The sequence below is a fragment of the Cricetulus griseus genome (genome assembly GCF_003668045.3).
Source record: "Cricetulus griseus strain 17A/GY chromosome 1 unlocalized genomic scaffold, alternate assembly CriGri-PICRH-1.0 chr1_1, whole genome shotgun sequence".
NCBI classification, from domain to species: domain Eukaryota; kingdom Metazoa; phylum Chordata; class Mammalia; order Rodentia; family Cricetidae; genus Cricetulus; species Cricetulus griseus.
The window spans coordinates 134,435,726-134,442,657 of record NW_023276807.1 but is presented as its reverse complement, the minus strand read 5'-3'; the positions used below and the strand labels follow the sequence as shown (position 1 = coordinate 134,442,657).

Genomic DNA, 6,932 nt, shown 5'->3' with positions numbered 1-6,932 from the left:
TTTTGGATTGTATTTTTCCTTATGGTTCCATTTTGAAAGGACCAGGCAAGTGCCATAACAGGCAGCTCAGTTTTCTCTCAGAGATCAGGCCTCAATTTCAGTTTCCTGAGACTGAACAAGAAGTTTCTGATGAAAAGCCATGAATAAAAGACAATCAATTTCCAACACCACCAAGAGCAAGGATGAGGCCTGGTACAGGCAGTACTAGGCCAGGCCAAGCCTGAGCCAACCTCCACAGCAGCTCAAGGACAAGGCCTGGGACTTGTCCAGGCCAGCCAAAACACAGAAAGCTGTAGCCCCAAATAGCCCCTGACTAGCCCCAGCCAATTAGAATGTTCTGATATGATTGTCACTTGCTTAGCCAATCATATCTAAAATGGCATAACTTCCTTAGACACTCCCCTCAGGAAGGCTTAAAAGAAACCCCCACCTCCTTATGGGGTTGTCACCGTCTTGCCTTTATGTAGGATGGTCACCCCCAGCATGCTGGTCTTTGCTTTTGCATTAGATCTGGCCACTTTGTGGTCTTTGGGGGTCTGGACTAAGGGCACAACAATTTGATACCCTTTATAGGTTTATTAGATATACCTCTTGTTGTCTTCTCTTTTCTTTTAGTAATGTCTTTATAAAGTTTATGGTTTTGCACTTATGTGTCTTCAACTTATCCCAGTGTGCAGTCGAGCAACATTCTACATCCAAGGGCACACATTTCCTTCAAGTAGCAGGGCAGAATCTGTCACCTGACATGTCTCCAAAGTATTATGATATGAGCTGAAGTAACACATTTTATTTTTGAGACAGAGTCTCATGTAGCCCTGGCTGGCCTTGAACTCACTATATCATTGAGGATGACCTTGAATTTCTGATCTTCCTGCTTCTACCTCCCAAGTGCTGATGTTACAAGCATGAACCACCATGCTTGTTTTATGTATGGCGCTAAAACCAAGGACTTTGTGCATATTGAGCAAGCACTCTACCAGGTGAGCTCTGTCCCCAGCACACTGTTGTTTTTATTGACTATGAATATTTAAAATGAACAAAGAGATTTATTCTTTAACCAACACAATGGAATATTATCAATCAGCAAGTGTAGATTAGTCTTAAACACAATGGAAAGACGAATTTACTTAGATTTCTTCTATACATGATTTTATTTTGGGGGGAGGTGTCTCTGTGCCAATTCACACTGGGTGGGATCTAGGGATCAAATTCAGGTTGTCAGGCCTGGTGGCAAGCACCTTTGCCTACTAAGTCATCAGGCCATGAATTCATTTCGATAACCTTCATAGGGTGACTAGGGATCCAGCTATGAAAATTAGTGAGCCACACACATAGCATACATTTTATCACACTGTTTCTTCTTTTTAACCCAAAATAATAACCTGCTTACTCATCCACCATATTCATCAGCCTTGGATTCACTAGCTTTGGCTTCTTCCAAAAAAAAAAATCAAGTTTATCTTCAAAAGATGAAGCTACCCATCATTTCATCAAGCCTCTTTTTAAAAAGCAATGATCCCAGACACTCCCATCAACTGTCAAGCAGGTGCTCCAAACAAACCGGGAAAATGCCAGCATTGTTAGAGTAAGTTTTAAACCAGTCATCATGATTCACTGTTACAACCTTCCTGCTTGGGAGGATTGGGCAAGGAGAGTCACAACTATGTGGCCAACCTGAGCTATATAGGGAATTCTAGAACAACGTGGCATATGTAGCAAGACCTGGTCTCAAAGAGACAATCCTTTGATATTTATTAAAAATACCATCGGCACTTTTTTTATGCTTATACTTTCTTATCTGACTTATCTCCCAAATAAAGGAGGTGAGAGTGTCTTCCTATTGTGATTTGGATCTTAACTGCCCCTTTTGACAAAAGAAACTCTCACGTGTTGAAGGTGTGGTCCATGCTACATCAGTGTTCAGAGGTGGGCCCTCAGGAAGGTGACTGGGTCATGTGTGTTTGATGGGTTAAGCCACTTAAGGTTCACAGCTTAATGGGCTTGGGGGAAGGATCCCTTGCCGTAAAAGTAATGAGAACGAGCAGCTTTGCTCACCTTGGACTCCCCACCATGGTCTGCCTCACCCCAGGCCCAAAAGCAATGGAACCAGCAGACCTCTTTCAATGTGATCCAAAACCAATGTCTACTTCAGGTTGTGTATGCCACACATTCTGTCACAGGGATACATGCCTAACACGCACTCTTCCTAAAGAAGAGCAATCACATGGCTCTTCTTTAGAACAATGTTTCGGCCTTACCACCACAATCGTGATCTACATAGGACTCTCTGGATCTGGTGGAGAAGAGACAGTCCTGCACCACAGGCTGGATCATCTAGACATGGGAAACCTAGTTCTTGGTACTGAAAGCACAGTGCATGAGCCAAGAAGAAGAGCTTTGGGGGAACACAGATGCCCTCTGCACCTACTAAACTTGAAGAATGTCCCTTTAACAAGATCCCCAAGTGGTTTCTACACAGAGTAAAGTTTGAGAAGCAAGGTTCTATCTGGTCCTTGGAAAGACATAATTTACAATAGCAGTGGAATAGTTAATGAGGACAGGGATTTCTTTTCTGAAAGTAATGACTGTCCTTATGAAGAAAAAGTTAATTGCAGAATTGTAAGAATGTCAACCTTCAGGAAGATGGCAGTTAAGGTTAGTTGGACTGGAGATGTCAGTTGAGTAAACACTCTCAAATCTGAAGACACTGGCAACCATCCAGGGCAGTTCTGCTGGAACACCAGGCCAGGCTTCATGACACACATACATATCCCAGGAGCCTCGATGAAAGGAGGGAAGCTGGCCAGGTTCCGGCAGTGTGGGAGTGAGTTCTGCTGACCAAAGAAGGTGAAAAGCGTCTGTGAATCCATGCCGTTCTGAAAGTCTGAACATTTTTCACTTAAGAATAAGCCGTATCTCTATCATATGGAACTGCCTGCATGGCTTTCAACTGCCTCCACCTGAGTTTGGCAGCCTCCTTTCCCTTCTTCCCTTACCAATCACCTTGAAGCTACATCTGAAATTCAATAAGAAAACAACAATAAAAATAGGTTTGGGGTTCTCTGATTTATTTATTTTGAAGCCGCACTCAAAAGGAGATGTAGACACTGTCAACGTTTTAAAATGGGGCTGAGACTCCAACCCATTGCAGTTCTTCAGATCCAGCAGTTGGGGAGCCAGTAGTGTACACCTGTTCGAAGGTTAGGGATAGTTTGGTTTATTTAACAGCAAGGGAGAGAGGTCCTGTGGATGAAAATGTATTCTCCTGTTCCCTCTAGCTAAAATAAAGTTGCATTAGCCTCACCAGATATGGGCAGCAAGTGAAGAGCAAGTATGCCCAGTTCCAATAATACTGTTACCAGGATTAGAGATTGCTGGACCAGACTTTTCAAGTCAGATGGCATCAGGCACAAATTTTCAAAGACTTAAATAAACTTCCCCTTCAGTCTTTTTTCCTCAGTACATTTGCTCCATGCCTGCAAGTGAAAGTTCAAAATTAAGGCTTCCTATGCCTTAGCTTTATGACACTCAAATGTTTTTAATTATCTCAAGATGAAAAAATAATCTATCCTTTTCTTATTAAAATTTCATTTATGAAATCTATGGATCTGAAAGTGGAAATTATCTATGTAAGAAATTAATATTCAATACATTTTGTTTCTATCTTTCTCCTATGTACGCAAATTGGTATAATTTTTAATAATGTATTTTGGTTTTGTACTTTTGTTTAGAAAGGAATCCTAGGCACTTTAAAAAAGATATGTTTGTGTGTGTCTGTGAATGGGTATGCACACATGTATGTGAGGGCCTGTGTAGGCCAGAAGACTGAATCTGATCACCAGAGACAGTAACTGGTATTGTAATTCACCCAACTTGAGTGCAATGAACCCAACGTGGATCCTCTGAAGAGCAGCAAGTTTCTGAACTGTTGAACCATCTCTCTACTCCCAAAGCTTAGGCATGTTTCAAAACTGAAAAAAAAACTAATACATATTCATAAAAGCACTTTTTGGTGTCCCATGTCAATTCCAGAACTTAGAAGTAACAACCTACAGTGTGAATTGAACCCTTGTACTTCCTGTCTTGGCCACTCTGCCATACATATTGAGTACCTGTGAAAGAAAAAACTTGCAAAGACTATGACATGGTTCTTCCCCCTTATCTGTTGGAGATATCTCCTAAGACTCTTGTGACATTTCAAATAATCCCAACCTCTGTGTATATCATGTTGCCCATGGGAAAAGATTAAAAATAAAGGGGGGCATGGTGTTTTATGCCTGTAATGCTAGTTCTTGGGAGGCTGATGAAGGATTGTACAGTGAGTTTCAGGTCAACCCGTGCTGCAGTAGGACACCTGTCTAATAAAACGAAAGAAGAAATATTTAAAATGTAATCAGGAATTATGCTGATTTAGTAAAGCAATGGCCATAGGTAATTCTCCAAGAGCTAGGACTTCAATAGCCTTGGGGTGCTGGCTAGGCTTCCAGCACCAGGAATGGTTTCTGTCTCGTTGAGTGGGCACTGAGATCAATTAGAGAGTGGTTGGTTACTGCCAATAGTGTGCCACTACTGTACCTTTAGGTTATCATCCTATAGTGGTCACCATTGTGGTTCAGAGGCATCATAGCTAGGTAGGACTATTGATTGCTTCCCTCCTTTGGAAGCTTGCATTGTGCCTCCTGGTACCCTGAAAGCCAATCCGAAGTGAGTAGGCTTTCGGGTCCGATCCAGCCCAGGGACCTCTGGGCTCTGTGTCTGAGGTACATGTTTGTTTTTGTTTTTGTTTTCATACTTACCTTCCACCTCTGGGAAACAACCAAGCTCAATACCCTGTTTCGTGAGGCTTCTGGACAACCCTGATCAACAACCCAAAAGGGGCTTGCTTATGCCTGCTGTTGGAGTTTTTATTAGATAAGCTATGGCTCTTGGGAGAGAAGTGTCATTCCAGACAGGAAAATTTCATTTAAACTACTTAGGTGTACACAGTTTCATATGTATTATATGTAACTTTAGGGAGATGGATAACATGATCCCATATGACTTTTTCAGACACCCTTACTGTTATTTTACCCACCTCCCTCCTTAGTCTGCGTTTATCTTTTCCCCCACCCCAATTAAAGTCCCACCTGTTTTTATCATTTCTGTCTTCAAATTACTTGTAGCTTGTTATTGCCCCCCATTGCTTCTCTACCATACTTCAAAGTCCCCTTTTGCTTTTTTGGTTTCTGTAGTTACTCCAGGTCATAAAAAACGCATCTAAGGACTTAGAGCTAGGAACCACAGGTAAGAGAGGGCATGTGAAATCTGTCTTTCTGAGTCCGGTTACCTCACTCAATATAATCTTTCTTAAAAACCATCCTTTTGCATACAAATTTCATGATTTCATTTTTCTTTAACTGAATAGTATTTTATAGTGTAAATGGACCACATTTTCATCATCCATTTCATCAGCTGAAGAGCATTTAGATTGTTTATTTCCTAACTATTGTGAACACAATGGCCATGAACATGGCTGAGCGAACATATTCTTATATTTAACAAATAAATGTAGTCTGTACCTGTGGTGGTTTGATTGAAAATGACTCCTATAGGTTCATAGGGACTGGCACTATTAGGAAGTGTGGCCTTGTTGGAGTAGGTGTAGCTTTGTTGTAGGAAGTCTGTCACTAGGGGTGTGGACTCTGAGGTTTCAGAAGCTCAAGCTAGGACCAGTGTGTTATTGTCTCTTCCTGCTGCCTGTGGATCCAGATGTAGAACTCTCAGTTACCTCCCCAGCACTATGTCTATCAGTACACTGCCACATTTTTGGCCATGACGATAATGGACTAAACCTCTGAACTATAAGCTAGCACCAATTTAAAAATTTCCTTTATAAGAGTTGTTGTGGGTCAGTCCCTGCAGTGGCAGCCACCGTCTGCCCGCCCTCAGCCAGCGGCTTGGGGTGCCTCCCGAGAGCAATGGAGTCCAGAGGATGACTTTTGACACTGAAGTTGAGTTAATGAAGGTCGCCAGAGCACATCCAAAGGCCACGTTGGTTTTGCGGATTGCCACTTGAGGATTTCAAAGCAGTTTGTCGCGTCAGTGTTAAGTTTGGTGCCACACTCAGAACCAGCAGGCTTCTCTTGGAACGGGCAAAAGAGCTAAATATCGATGTCATTGGTGTCAGCTTCTACGTGGGGAGTGGATGTACTGGCCCTGAGACCGTCGTCCAGGCTTTGTCGGATGCCCGCTGTGTCTTTGACATGGGGACAGAAGTTGGTTTCAGCATGTATCTGCTTGATTTTGGTGGTGGCTTTCCTGGATCTGAAGATATGAAGCTTAAATTTGAAGAGATCACCAGTGTTACCAACCCAGCTCTGGACAAGTACTTCCCGCCAGACTCTGGGGTGAGAGTTATAGCCGATCCAGGCAGATACTACGTTGCCTCAGCTTTCACACTGGCAGTCAATATCATTGCTAAAAAAATCGTATGGAAGGAGCAGATGGGCTCTGACGATGAAGATGAGTCCAATGAGCAAACCTTCATGTATTACGTGAATGACGGAGTGTATGGGTCATTTAACTGCATTCTTTATGATCATTCGCATGTAAAGGTCCTGCTGCCGAAGCATCTGGGGATCAATGTGCAATGGCCTTGACCGGATCGTTGAGCACTGTAACTGCCTGAAATGCATGTGGGTGATTGGATGCTCTTTGAGAACATGGGTGCATACATTGTTGTTGCTGCATCTACTTTCAACGGGTTCCAGAGGCCTTCTATCTACTATGTGATGTAGAGGCCAATGTGGCAGCTCATGAAGCAGATCCAGAACCATGGCTTCCCACCAGAAGTGGAGAAGCAGGATGTTGGCATTCTCTCCATCTCTTGTGCCCAGGAGAGTGGGATGGACCATCACCCAGCAGCCTGTGCTTCTGCTAGTATCCATGTGTAG

At 42.8% G+C, this 6,932-nt stretch overlaps 1 pseudogene; it reads left to right on the top strand.

Moving 5' to 3' along the window:
- Positions 1–905: 905 nt before the first annotated feature.
- On the top strand, positions 906–6,932 carry LOC100766841 (annotated as a pseudogene).